The sequence below is a fragment of the Phodopus roborovskii genome, unplaced genomic scaffold (assembly GCF_943737965.1).
Source record: "Phodopus roborovskii unplaced genomic scaffold, PHOROB, whole genome shotgun sequence".
Taxonomy (NCBI): Eukaryota; Metazoa; Chordata; class Mammalia; order Rodentia; family Cricetidae; genus Phodopus; species Phodopus roborovskii.
This window is the reverse complement of record NW_026126517.1, coordinates 10,132,988-10,146,526: the sequence shown is the minus strand read 5'-3', so window position 1 is coordinate 10,146,526 and position 13,539 is coordinate 10,132,988. Positions and strand designations below refer to the sequence as shown.

General features: G+C 43.7%; 1 pseudogene; it reads right to left on the bottom strand.

Annotated features, from left to right (window-relative positions):
* Positions 1-3,777: 3,777 nt before the first annotated feature.
* Positions 3,778-13,150, bottom strand: LOC127231343 (protein SCO1 homolog, mitochondrial-like; annotated as a pseudogene).
* Positions 13,151-13,539: the final 389 nt, after the last annotated feature.

The following is a 13,539-nucleotide window of genomic DNA, read 5'->3' as shown; positions in this document are numbered from 1 at the left end:
CCATCATGTTTTGCTTTTATCAAGACCCAGAGACAAATTGCCAGCTGACCATGGATGAAAACCTTTGAAGCTATGTGCCTCAGCAGATGCCTCGTTCTTTAAGTGTACTCTCTTGGTCATGTTTTCCCAAAAACCACAGCTCTGACAGCAAGGGACCTTGTGGGAAGGACTTGTTCTTTGAGGGCTCCACTTCTTCAGTTACTAGATGAGGCTCAGGCTTTGATCATCCTCACAGTCTCCCTTCCAAGTGCAGACTCATTTACTCCATGCATTCAAGTATCACCTCCAGGGGGGTTTTCAAGAGCATTGGTCTGATGCTTCTCAAAAAAAAAAAAAAAAAAAAAAAAAAAGGTGTGCTATTTTGATTTTGTACTTTGGAAACTTCCATGTTTCTCCACTCCTATTTGGAGTTTCCTTGCCCAAGGCATGTCTACCTGTTTTTCCATCCGTGGGCTGTCCTTCTGTGGGAGAGCAATTCACTGGGAAATCTCAGCAGAAAGGTGTACAACTGCTTATGGGGTTTTCTTAGTTCATTCAATGCTAAAAGAAGTTTTTGATGGTGAGGATCAGGAAAATGATACTTGAATGTTTCTTATCTTTTTCTTTCTTGTGCTAATTTATTTACCATGGTCCCCCTTCATACTTAGAAAAGGGACCACTTTTAACTCTGTGCTGGCAACTAGTCGGTAGCTCTCTCTATTTTAGGCTTTATCCTTTAGGAAGGTGTTATCATAATACAGCTGTTTTCTCAGCTAACAGGGTTTTCTATATGCACCTGTTAACTGTGTTTACAGATTGCACATTTGATGTGGGATGTCTTTCTGTACAGTGCAAATATGTATTGCTATTATTTATTGATGAATAAATCTGCTTTGGCCCATGGCAGGGCAGAATATAGGTATGTGGGAAATACAAGCAGAGATATAGAGAGAAAGAAGGCAGATTCAGGGAGATGCCATCCAGCCATCTAAAGAACAACATGCCAACAGACTGGTAGTGCCATGGCCATGTGTCAATATGTAGATTAATAGAAATTGGTTAGTTTCAATGTTAGAGCTGGTCTTCAGATCCACAGAGATTCTCAGCAACCGAGTTTCTGACCCAGGTGCTTGGGTGAACTCAGTGGTAGACATTACTTTCAGTTCAGTTTACAGCTGCCTGTGGCAGTGTGTGCTCAGAGACAAAGCATGGTCCTCATCCTTAAAAGGTGTGTGGTCCAGATCAGGGGATTGTGATAATGTTTACTAGAAAGTAAATAAACAGTACAGGATTGTCCAACAGTTTCATGAAAGGAGATGGAGAGAAAATTATAGGTCGAGTTTGCAGGCTTCAGAAGTGAGGGAAGATGGCCAGTGGATGATCTTGAGGCAGGGGCTATGTCCTTTCCTGTTCCTTTTCACCACCTCCTGTTCAATGTCTGTTATTTCTTCACTGTATTCCAGGAGTATGGAGTCAAGGCAATCCAATGGTGAGGCCATGGGCAGAAGTGTGAGACAGGTGTTTTCTGAAGCTTCTTTGTGGGTGATGAGGAAGGTGACTATCAGAAGGCTGTGTGCCTGATATGCTTTGGGGTGGGAGGGGAGCAGAGCTAGATTGTAGTATTCCCCAAATTCAGTCTTGATGCTGAACCATAGCCGCGGAGAGCCTGGTTTCTAAACAAGGGAATAGCATTCTGAAACCATGCGGCTGTGACTTTTTTAGGTAAGAGAAATTAGGGGAGGAAAGACGAATATGCTTTGTGTCAGAAACAAGTCTGTGTTAAATGTGTTGAGCTCTTTTAAACCAACTTTGGAGAACCCCCCTACACTGTCACACCACTGCCTTTCTCCACCCAGAACTATCCCTGGGGGCATTCAACAGTGACATATTTAGCACTGACAGCCATATTGACTGCTAGGGTTGCATTGCTCCCTAGGTCCTTAGAAATGGTCTCCAAAGTTTAAAGAATTTCTCAGAGACCTGATGAGATGAGGGCCCCCACTTTGAATCTAGAGGCACACTCCAATCTCTAGAACATACTCTTTGGTGGCCATGGAGCTGGAAGTTCTGCCAATTTCCGGGGTTAAGTATGGGAATGGCTTTTTCCATCTTCCTGTTTGAAAACTGCCTCTCTCTAGGAAGGTAAAAAACAGTCTAAGAAATAAAATGGGCAACCTAAAAAGGAAAGTAGGAAGATACTCATTTACTCAGAAAGAATGGTGATGGATTATATTTAACAGACCAGGCAAGTGAAAGCCAAAGAGTCCAGGAAACATTATAAGATAGCTTTCTTATTCAAGATGAAAACTCTTTGATGCTGAACCCGAAATACAGAAATATTCAGAAAAACATCATTTTAAAGTGATTTTTATAATTGAAAAGGAAGAGAGAGTAAATCATTTATGGTCCATTCACAACAGATGAGAAGAAACATGGTAGAGCTGTGTATAGTTTATTGGAGCAGTCAGGAAGCTTAGCAGCAGGAACTGGGTGGGCTTCTTACAGTTCTGGAAGGTACAAGTCTAAGAGCAAGGTGTCAGCAGGATTGTTTTCTTCTGAGCTGCACTTGACATGGTCTTCACTCGGTGTGTGTTTCTGTCTTATTTATTTCCTTCTCCTTCTCCCTTTGCACGACTTTCCCTGGATGGATATATGCTGTTATGACTTTGATTATGGTTTGTTTTCTCTGAAACTTAAACAGATAAATTTACCAGAGTAGAGCATATTATTGAATCTCAACTCCTGTATAACAAGAGTGAGACCAGAGGACACACACACACACACACACACACACACACACACACACACACACACACAGACTGCTCCCCTTGGCAATGGCTTCTCTAAACATTTGAGTTACATTTGCAATTGGAAAGTAATAAAACTTTTTGTGACAGTCAATTAGACAATGACAGCAATACTTGAAGTGCAATGTTTGGCACCTGTACTTGCTAGTTTTCTGTCAACTTGACACAAGTAGAGTCATCAGAAGAAGGCTCCTCAATTGAAAAAATGCCTCCATAAGATCAGGCTGTATGCAAACCTGTAGCGAATTTTCTCAATTAGTGATTGAGGTGGGAGGGCCCAGCCTATTATAGATGGTGCCATCCCCTGGCTGGTGGTCCTGGGTCCTATAAGAAAGCGGGCTGAGTAGGCCATGGGGAGCAAGCCAGTAAGCAGCATCCTTCATGGCTTCTTAATCAGCTCCTGCTTCCACATTCCTGTTCTGCTTGAGTTCCTGTCATAACTCCTTTGATGATGAACTGTAATGTGGAAGTATAAGCCAAATAAACCCTTTCTGTCCCAAGTTTCTTTGGTCATAGTGTTCTACTATAGCAATATTAACCCTAAGAAAGCACCCAGTAAGGCTAACAATTGGTAACTATTTTTATTACTATGCTAGTAAAGGAGAAAAATTCTCACTTGCAAGGTTGGGGTAACAGGCATGGTGTTATCAATAAAATACTATGCAATTTAATTGATCAAACAATGGAAAGTCTATTGTATATGCAGTGTACCCTGCTTAAATCTCCAGAGGAACAAAGGTATCGGGTCAAAGCCTGTTTATTCATAGTTTAAAAATAGTCAGCTATGAGTTCATCTATACAACCACATACAACCACAGCTATATAATCATAGCAACATTGTGAATGTTTTTTTTAAAAAAACTGATTATAGCTTTATTTTATACACTGTATAATCTGGTACATGTGAAAAAAAACTAGATCAGTTATAATTAATATCCTCATTTCCATTTGGTCTACCACTGAAAACCAGACAAATCATTTCACCTTAAAAAACAAAACAAAACCAAAAAAACAAAAAAACAAAACAAAACAAAAAAGCAGGAACTGAAGCAACAGTTATGCCCAACAGTAAGTTTTCTCCTTCAGTAGTCAAAGCAGCATCTGCAGAGGGAATGAAATGCAAACTTGACAGTGACATTCCTTTTCAAGGAAGACTGAGTTCTATTCTCAAGTATAAAGATAAACTTGAATGCTTATCTTGACCATCAGCAAGCAAATAGGCACACAAGTTGAAAAGGCAAGAGCACTATGGAAATGACACTCCACTGTAGAATGTGGCCCCACAATTTGACTGAGCAAGGTCCCAGGCATTGTTGGGGTAGCAATGCTGCCCTCCTTCCTATGGAAGGGTGCTCTTGATGGCTCTGGGAGGCCTGTTCTCCACTGGCTCTGCTTATCCTGGCCCTTTGGACTCATGGGAGCTATGTGGCAGACTGGGTTGGCTGAGTCCAGGGGCAACATCTCATGTAGAATGAAACATCTCAGGGTATGAAAGGCCATTCTGTACATGTTACATTATATCCGGGCTCCTCTGGGAGACAAAGCCTCCTTCCTCTTCAACAAGACAATCCTGTGTCTGGTGACACCACTCTGGCTACCTCTTCTTCATGTGTGACCTCATGTGTGCAGCAATTGAACCAGCTATTTCTGCCGCCTTCTTGTTTTGGCCAAAGTAATCAAGAAACTGTCCATCTGGTCCAATCAAGTACATTATTATTGTATGATCAACTATGTAGTCCTCACCTTCATCCATAATAGACCCTGTATGCTCTGACCACTCCATCAATCTCTTCTTTTGTGCCAGTCAAACCAACCAATTTGGGAGAAAATTCTTTCACATAAGTTGAGATGGCTTTTTTTGTGTCCCTTTCTGGGTCAATGGTGAAGAAAAGTGGAGTTAAATTTGGCAGGGACAGAATACTGTCTATTTCATCCACAACTTGAATCATTTTTTCTAATTCTTCTGGACCAGATACCAGGGCAATGAGTGAAGCCAAAATAAATCAATACCCACTGGCCTAGGAAGTCCTTGTCAGTTTTGGGCTCTCCATCATGAGTTGTGAGGGAAAAATGGTCCTCCTAGTAAAGGCTTCCCAATGCTTCGATGCCGTGGCTTCTCCAGCTTTTCTATTTTTTCTTTCTTGAAGTACTTCATTCCAGCCAATAAAGATCCTCCAATGGCAAAAACTTCCTGGCTGCGCGGCCCCGGGCTTCGGGCCGCGCAGCCAGGATTGGCTGCCCTTGGGTTCGGCCCCTAGACAGCAGTGCGCCTCTCCTGGCCGCGAACTCCCGGCAGGACCCCAAAGCCCAAGGCCTGAGAGAACAGACACCAGAGCTGGCCGCATTGCGGCGGGCAGCATGCACAGGGCGATAGCACCAACGCTGCCTTGAGTTGAGGAAACTGCCCCTCTTTTCCATTGTGAATGTTTAATGAGGAAATAAATCACTTAGAGTTCAATACATGTCAATAATAATTGGTTTTTGTTTGTTTGTCTTTTCTAGTAAAACATACTAGGAAAGTAAATTTAGAAAGAAGCTCAAATATTGTTTTAACTTCAGCATAGTGGCTGTGCCTTTATCTACTGTCAGCAATTGTAACTCCACAGTTACCAGCCTGCTTCTCTAACAGAGTCCTGACCACTCAAGTCACAGCCTAGCAGGGACCCTGCTCCTGCAGGTACTGGTCCTGTTGCTGCCTCTAAAGATAGCTTTAACTAAATCTCTATCATTCTATTTATGAATAAGACTAGAGATTCAAAGGCTGGGTTGAAAACTTGTTAGTTAGACCCATGTTTCTGCTTCACCAATCCAGAAAAAGTTGCACAACTCCAAACCCCACCCTACCACTTCCTGTGTCTCTCTATCTCTCTTGGATGCCCTCCGATGCTCTATGATTACTCTCTGTCATTTAGTTGCTAATGCAACCTCTTGACCCAAAGTTAATTTTACTTACCTAATGCAAATGCAAACTCAGGGTTCACATTGTAATCAAATATCCCCCAACAATCAAAAATGTAGGTTTAGGAATATTATGAAAAGTACTACCAAAGTATTTAGGGTTTGGCCATTCCAGGCATCTCTAGAAGTAGCTAGGAATGATGACCAAATGTCCACAAATGCTCAAGTCAAGTCCCTTGTACAAAATGGTGTGGTATTTACCTGTAACCTACATGTACCTTTCTCTGTATTTTTAACACTTATTTTATTACTTTTTGAGCTCTATATGTGAATTCTGTTTTTATATCACTTCCACCCTTCTTACTCCCCCTTCAAGTTGTTTCCCCCTCAAAAATTATGACCTCTTCTTTAGCTGAGTCCATTTAATGTTGCTCATATATGTATGTGTTTAGGGCTGACTACCTGGGAATTGGGTAACTTGTGAGGGAGCTGGATCCTGGAGAAGAATGATTCTCCTTCCCCAAGTAACCATTTAATTGCCTGTGGTTCTTCATCTAGGGGTGGAAGCTTGTGAGGCTTCCTCTGTCTTTGCTAATGTTCTATTGTTTTGAAGAGACACCATGACCAAGGCAACTTATAACAGGAAGGATTTAATTTAATTTAAGTCTCAGAGGGATAGGCAGTGACCCTCATGGCAGGGAGTGTCGCAGCAGGCATGAAGGCATGGCATTGGAGCAGTAGCTGAGAGCTCACATCTGATCCGTAGGCAGGAGGCAGAAAGAGAATAAGACTGGATGTGGAGTGGGCTTTTGAAAATTCACACTCACCCCCAGGGATACACCTCCTCCAACAAGGCCACACCTCCTAATCCTTCCTGAACAGTCCACCAGCTGGGAAAGCAACATTCAAGTATGTGAGCTTATGGGAGGTCATTCTCATTCAAGCCACCACATCCTCCATCCACACTGGCATGTCTACTCCTGTCATTATGAAGGTCTTGTTTAGGTGATTGTATTGTTGAGATTTCATGGGTGTAACTCTCTGTCACTTCCCCTGTACTTCAAATCATGTATAGATGCACTCATGTGCACATACCACAGAAATGCACACACATACACATGCATCAAAAAATCAAAAACTCATTGCTAGCTTACTTATCATTCCTAATGTAAAGAATATGCAAGTAGTGGCTATGCTGTATTGCTTAGAGAATAAGGAAAAACAGACTATACATGTTGAATACAGATACATTTTTTTCCCTGCTTTTTAAAAATATATGGTTGGTTGAATCCATAGATGCAGAGCCTGAAGATTGGAGGGGCATTGCAACTGTGATGTGATGGTCAGGGTGTTGACTTTCAACACTGGGGTGGGGATCTGACAGAGAAACTCTTCACTGCTCCTTTCTGATGACCAAGTGCATCTTTTTTTTTTCTTTTTTTCTTATCCCTCCTTGCCTCCCTCTCTCTCCCTCCTTCTCTCTCCCTCCTTCTCCCTCCCATATCCACCAACCACCCTCTCATCCCATTCCCCCCCTCCACAGGTAGGGTGATGCTTTCCAGGAGGGGGTCAATAAAGTTTGCCAAATCATTTGGAGTAGGTTAAGTGACTACCCCTCCATGGGGAATGTGCTCCCAAAATCCTTTTGTGCACCAGGGATTCATCCTGGTTCCACTGTCAGAGGTCCCTTAGACTGCCCAAGCCTCTAACTGAGACCCATGTTCAGGGGGTCTGAGTCGGCCCAATAATGGTTTCCCGGCTATCAGTCTGGGGGCCCGTTAGCTCCTCTTTGTTCAGGTCAGCTGTCTCTATGTGTTTCTGCAGCCTGGTCTTGTCCTCCCTTTCTGCCTCTGGATTCCAGTTCGGCTCAGTGTTTAGCTGTGGGTGTCTGCTTCTGTTTCCATCAACTACTAGATGAGGGCTCTATGATGGTGGATAAGTTAATCATCAACATCATTATCAGGGAAGGGCATTTATGGTAGCCTTTCCACTGTTGCTCAAATTGTTAGTTGGGGTCAGCCTTGTAGGTCTCTGGATATTTCTCTAGCATCAGTTTTCTCTTCAGACCTATAAAGGCTCCCTCTTTAATGGTCTCTCTCTCTCTCTCTCTCTCTCTCTCTCTCTCTCTCTCTCTCTCCTCTTGTCTATTCCTCCCCTGACTCAATCTTCCTAGTCCCACATGCTTTCCTCTCCTCCCTTTCTCTTTCTCCTAGCTCTCTTTCCACTCACTGTGCCCCCCCCCTCCCAATGTGCTCAGGAGATCTTGCTCCTTTCCACTTCTGTGAGGGATCTTGTATGAATCTCTCAGATTCATCCTTGTATCCTAGTTTCTCTAGTGGTGTGAATTATCGGCTGGTGATCCTTTGCTCTATGTCTAAAATCCATGTATGAGTGAGTACATACCGTGTTCCTCTTTTTGAGACTGGGTTACCTCATTCAGGATGGTTTCTTCAAGTTCCATCCATTTGCCTGCTAATTTCAAGATTCCATTGTTTTTTTCTGCAGACTAGTCTTCCATTGTGTAAATGTGCCACATCTTCTTTGACCAAGTGCATCTTTAAGTGGGGGTTTTAGCACAGAGACAAGCTACAGCTCTAAGGTCCTTGTCTTGACCCTGCTGTTGGCTTCTTTCTCTCCCTCACTTCCCTGCACAGTGGAGTACTTCCGAATTTTGCAGATTCCCATCCCTGTGCCTTGAAATGTGGGTTGTTTGTGGATCCCAGTCAACTAGTCCTTGGTCATCTCTTTAACATGGCCATCCTTGGGGGTGATGATAGTGGGGTTCTGCTCCTGAGCATTTTAGGCTCGTGGATTGGCCTAGGTTCTTAATTGCATGCCAGGAGTGCAGGTCTGTCCACATCTACTCATTGCATGCATCATAGCCTGTGTGCTGCTGGTGCTGTTGGAGTCCTCTGCTTAATCCTAAGAGACTAGTGTAGCAAGCCCAGCTGGACAAAACTAGAGTACCGTGTGAGACATAGGGGAATAATTACTTTGGGTTTTCTTTTTTCCTTTGGTTAAATTGTGTGGGATTGGTTTTCTAAGTGAGTGAGTTGTGGAAGGGGGACTAACTACATGTCTACATGCATCACTGATGGTGGCTCTTCTGTGAAGGATGTCAAATGTGTTTGTAGTTGTGCAAACATCATAGCTTGCACTTACACAAGCCTACATACTTAGCCTCCTATATACCTGGTCTGTGTGCTGTATATCCACAATGCCACCTGTTCCCTCTAAAGCCATGGTGAGCCAAGCAGCGTGAGCACAGCCTGGGAGATGACAGGATAGGCTCCTCCAGTAGCACTGTGCACTGCTTTATAGTAAACTTGTTTTTTAATAGAGGAAATACTCTAATGATAAAACTATAGAATTGTGAATAGTGACTGCATAAGCCCTTTATTATCGCTACTGAGTCTTAAGTACCCTACAGAATCATAGGTGCTATGTATATATTTGTTCCTCTGGGGTTGCAATATCACAAAGGTGTGACTGATGTGTGGTGCTGTGGTGTTAGGACAGCTATGACCTCACTGGGTGATTAAGAGTTTTCAGCACCATTCTAATCTTATGGGACTTCTGCTGCAGCTACTGACTGAATTGTCCCCTATATGGAAAATGACTGTACTTACAGGTATTGGGGTTGGGCAGAACTCAGGTGAGAGCCCGGGGCAGGAACACACCTGGATGGGTGTGTGGTGGGTCTGTGGGAAGATAGGCAGCTGCAAGGGAGAGGGTGGAGCCCCAGGGACTCAGTTCTGTCTCCCTTGCTCTCAACTTCAGGTGACTTTGGGTGATCCTTGCCCCGCCCTGTGTTTGGTTTCCTTATCTGTAAACAGAGTTAAAGGTTGTACCCACCTCTTAGGCTTGCAGAGGGGATTAAATGTGATAACCTAGGAAAGGTACTCGGGACACTGAGTGCCTGGCTGCTGTACTGCTATCGCTCCAGGTACTCAGCAGCAGGGAGCAGGGCACCAGTGAGGAGGCAGCAGGGAGGGACCTGTGGCTCCCAAGCCTCTCCCTTCCTGCCTTCCAGGTCTCATGCTATGGGAGAAGACTCTTCCCAGGAAGGTCATTTTCTCAAGGCTTTAGCTTGGGAGATAGCACCTCCCTGACCATCAGCTACGAGCTATGTGTTCCCTTCTGTACAGAGCTCACTCTTTCCCTGTCAGTTTTTTTTTTTTGTTTGTTTGTTTTGTTTCCCCCCCAGCCCTGGACATGCAGGCACAGAGGGCAGAGGACTGTGACACAGCTGCAGCTGTCCCTGAGCAGGCTGCTTCCTGAAACAGAGTGCCTGCAGCCCCTCCAGCTTTCAGTGGTGAACTAAGCCTGGCCCTTCTTGGACATTCACGTTGGAAATATGAAGTGTGACTTCCCTTGCTCGGCGAAGCCTGAGCCAGCCTGGGCTGGCCTTATCTCTCTACTGAGCCCAGTGTTTGTTTTACGAAAATCAAAGCATGCTCTTTTTCTGCTCTCTTCAAAGGAAAAGCGAATGATGCTGGCCACTGCTAGAGGAGAGGGGCCTGCAAGTTGGGGGTGGAGTGGTTACATCACAGCGTCCTTCTCAGCCTCTCTGCTTCTGGTCAAGCCTTATCTCTTCCCTAGGCTATCTTCATGGAATTATTAGGCTGCATTAGTGGCCCCAGACTCAAGGTTCTGCACGGTGCAGCCTCTGAATTCAGCTCTGAAAGGTCCTCTTGCCTGGAGTTTACCCACTTCTGTGGCTCTCCTCACTCCTAGGTCACCATCCTTCACCTCCAACACCTCTCAAGTGTAGGGGCAGAGGAAGCCCCAACCTCAACTTTACGAGTTGAGTAAAGTCTTGAATGAATGTATTTTGTTGCCATGAGCATGGTGAACATGTTGAGGACTCCAAGACCTCAGACACATGAGAAATTGGTAAAGTTCTTACCCATATAGTCCAGGTTCAAAGGGGTGGTAAATCATTCCTTGGGGGTCCCAGTATGAGTGCTTATGACTGAGTGACCAGTGTGTTCAAAGACTTACAACTGCAGCTTCCTTCTCCTGGATGTTTACATCCTGAGACTATATGCCTTCAGAGACTCTCTACCAAGACTAGCTAACCCCTCCTCCTATGCTTAATAAGTTCTCAGAGTTCAGGATTGTAGAGTAGCTGATCTTACTAGATCCCAGATTTTCTGTATGTGTAATGAGAAATCCATGTGCATCTGTTTAACGGGGTAAATGGTAAATTATAGGGATTACTCCAATAGCTGTCCTATCCTGAAGAATCTGAATGTAGCTGCTGATATGCTCTTAGTTAAGCTATGACAGGATGGTAACTGTGACTATCTAGTTTTCAACCCCATCAAAAAGCTGAGAAGGAAAATAATAGTACCTGAGTAAACAAGAAGTGCAAGCAAGTGACTTCTGAAAACTGCAAGAAGTCAGAGACAGCTGGCTGCCTAGACAGCTGATCCTACTGGATCCCAGGTTTCCTACATGTGTGACTGAATATCTGTCCTTTGTAGCAGTCTTTTTCTTTTAGGCCACAAACTAGCTCCCAAATATGTCATGAAGACTTATTATTAATTACAAATGCTTGGTCTCATCAATTGACAGCTCTTATAACTTAACCTGTTTCTCTTCATCTACATTTTGCCTTGAGGCTTTTTACCTTTCTTTCCTTCTATTTGTCTTAGTCTGTGTCTGCTGGCTGGTAGCTGCTTGGCTGGTTTCTGATGTCTCCCTCTTTCTCTCCTCTTCTCTCTTCTTAGATTTCTCCTCATACTTATTCTCTCTGCCTGCTAGCCCCATCTACCCTTCTCCTGTCTAGCTCTTGGCTGTTTAGCTTCTTATTAGCCCAATCAGGAGCCTTAGGCAGGCAAGGTGAAACAAATGTAATGTATCTTTACATAGCTAAAACAATATTCCACAATGGCCCCTTTTTCATTCATTTGATGCCCCTAGTCAGCATTCTAGGGCCCAAACTATGAGGCTTTTCAGACCTTTTTGACTGGCTACCACTTCTATTCTATAGAGTTTGCAGTGACAGGCCTTGGCCCTCCTGGAATGCCACTTTCCATGTCTGCCCATTGATGGGGGGGGATTTCCTTCTGTATATGTGTTTCTCTTATTGGTTGATGACTAAAACACTGACTGGCTGATTGGCCAGGCAGGAAGTATAGGCAGGGCTAGGAGATGAGGAGAATTCTGGGAAACATGGACAAACAGAGTCACCATATAAGGACCAGGAAGAAAGGGTACACCAGGTGTTCTCCAGTGAGATGAGACCATGTGGAAATACATAGATTGATAGAAATGGGTTAATAATTAAGACAGAGCTAGCCAATAAGAAGCCCAAACCAACTGCCAACAGTTTTATAACTAATATGGCATCTGTGTATTTATTTGGGGCTCAAGGGCCATAGGACTAGCTAGGACACAGAACCTCCACAACAGTCCATTTAAGCCTTTTCTCTTTTCTGTCCCTCTTCTCATTCCTGCAGCCAGTAGCATATTCTTCCACTCCCTCTCTAGGGAGGGTGCTAATCCTAAACTCTGTCTTCTTCTGAGGGTCAGGTTTTGTTTGTTTGTTTTGCAGGCATTTGCCAGAGCTGAGTCCAGCCACTGGGATGGGAACAATCTATTCATTGAGATGCTTCTAAAAGCACTTTGATGCTACTAGAGTCCTGGGTGGCCTCAGCCATGAACTGAGTAGGGCAAAGGTTATGTGTGAACTCTGGAAAGCCATGCTGAGTGTTGTGATGTATTCAATCAGAGCATCAGTGAACATGTATTATCCTTGGGATGGTGCTTTATGGGGCTCACATTTCTTTTCATGTCTAGAATATTGCATATGAAATATTTAAGTATTTTAATTCATTTTTATTCCATGTATTAGTTGTATCCATTAATTGGACCCAGTGTGATATTTCTATATATGCATAGTGCTTGCATTTATCAAATCCAACCACCTTTCTACCCCCACAGTCACCTTTCCTAATCTCTTACAATTTTGATCCTCTGTTCTAGTTTCTGCTTGACTTACCACCCCTTCTCTTCCCTCCCCTCCCTTCCCCTCCCCTTCCATTCCAATCCCTTCCCTTCCCTCCCTTCCCCTCCCCTGTCCTCTCCCGTCCTCCCCTTCCCCATCTTTCTCCCACACATAAAGAGAGAACATGATACTTTTGACCATTGGTGTCTGGCTTATTTCATTTAACATAATATCATCCAGTCCCATCCATTTTTCTTCAAGTGGCAGGATTTTATTGTTTACTGACAGATAATGCTTCTTTGTGTATATTTGTCATGCTTTCATTATCCATTCATCTGTTGACTGCTACCTGTGTGGTTCTGTGTTTAGCTGGTGGGAGTAGTATTACAGTAAAGTTGAGAGTACAGGTGTCTCCTTGGATGCTGAATTCATTATCAAAGAAGGATATCTGAATCACATATATGGTAGATCGGTTTTTAGCTCCTCTGACAAACCCCTTACTGTTCTCCATAATGGCGATCCTGATTTACATTCCAAACCATGGAGTTTAAGAGTCTTCCTCCCACTGCTCCATTCTGCCAGATTTGGTTAGTTTTGCTTTTCTGATAATTGCCATCTTTAACTGGAGTTAGATAGTATCTCATTGTAGGTTTGACTTGCATGAAATATTTTTATTATTAAATATGGTGAGATACCCTGGGTGGTGGAGTTAGTACAATCATGAATTTGGTCAGCCTGGGCTGCACAATGTGACCCTGTCTTGTGGTGACATAATGTTCATGACTTACTAAAGCTTGCCTGAGGTTTCAGAAAGCAAAGTCAGCCAAAAGCTATAGAAGCCGGGCACACACTTTCAATCCCAGCAACCAGAAGCAAGGAGGTGAGTACAGGATTAAGAGA